Source organism: Orycteropus afer, unplaced genomic scaffold, assembly GCF_000298275.1.
Source record: "Orycteropus afer afer isolate SDZICR_OR568_19922 unplaced genomic scaffold, OryAfe1.0 scaffold00692, whole genome shotgun sequence".
In the NCBI taxonomy this organism is placed as follows: Eukaryota; Metazoa; Chordata; class Mammalia; order Tubulidentata; family Orycteropodidae; genus Orycteropus; species Orycteropus afer.
In genome coordinates, this window is record NW_006922279.1 from 977,896 (window position 1) to 979,317 (window position 1,422).

Consider the following 1,422-nt stretch of genomic DNA (forward strand, 5'->3'; position numbering starts at 1 on the left):
TCAGGTATTTGTCTCCAATCTCATTAATTCTCTCTTCCATTACATCAATTCTACTCCTTTTCTCTTTCAATGTGTTATCTATTTCTGACAATTTTGTATTAATCTTCTGAATTTCTATCTGTACAGTTAGAATCATTTCTAATTTTTTATTTATTTTGTCATTTTGTTCTTGTATTTTCTTCCAACAATCTTCTAGGGTTTTGTCTGTGTTTTCCTTGGTCTGTCTCTAAATCCTTTGAAGATACCTAAAAATAATTCTTTTTAATTCCTTTTCAGAGAGTTCCAATGCTGCTTCTACCTCAGGGATATGTTCTGGGTCTGTATCCTGCTTCCTTGTTTCTGCCACTTTATCTTGCTTCTTTGTGTGGACTGTGATGGTCTATTGTCTCCAAGACATCGTGGCGTTGTTGTATTTAGATCTCTGTTAACTGTGAATAACAGCCAAGCCAAGTAACTGTTTGTGAGGTTTTCTATTGTTGGCCCATTGGTAGAGAAGAAAGTGGTGGCTCTCATTCAGTAAGTGAAGTTGCAGGAGGTTTGGTGTAGTGTTGTATGGGAACTGTTGCTGTCTTCCACTCAGTTAGACAAAAATAACAATGGAATCACCATTAAAACTAAAAGCAAATGGACAAAAAAATACACTGTGTAATCACTCAGGACCAGTAACCAAAAAAAGCCCAGGGGTCCAGGATTATCTTCTGTATTTGTGTTAATTGGTTCCCCTTTTCTTTGTTGAAGAGGGTCTGTGCAGTCTTTCTGCCTATTCGACCATCTTACCACAACCTATCTAACTTTTTAAGGAATAGCATACAATTTTTTATTGCTGTAGATTTTTAGTACATTTTTAAATGGGAAAGTATAAGTTTTCCAACTTAAATCTTTTTTGTTAAGATTGGTTTGATTATTCCTGGTTTCGTGCAATTCCATATGAAGTTGAGAATTGGCTTTTCCATTTCTGTAAAAATAATAAATATTGTTGGAATTTTAATAGGAATTGCATTGTATCCATTGATCACTTTCAATAGAAATGATGTCTTAACAATATCACATCTAGCAATACATGACCGTGGTTATTTTTCTATTTATTTAGATAGCTTTATTTATTTATTTTAAGAGCTTTTTTTACATTCAAAGTCACACGTACATTTAGTTTCATTCCCCATTCCCCATGTCCAACCCTAACCCAGTCTCCTCCCCTCCCTACCCTGCAACACTCCCCCTGTGCCCCTCATAATTATGCACTCCTGTTGGTCCTGCATTTTCTCAGTTTGAATGTTCGTCCTTTGGTGTCCTATGGTTTATTGCTTTAGAGGATGTATTACTATTGAGTGTGTGGGTGCAGCATGCTGGATGGAGTGGTCTGTGTGTACATCTCGCTAACCACTGGGCTGAGAGCCTGCCCCTGGGGGTGAGTTTTATTCC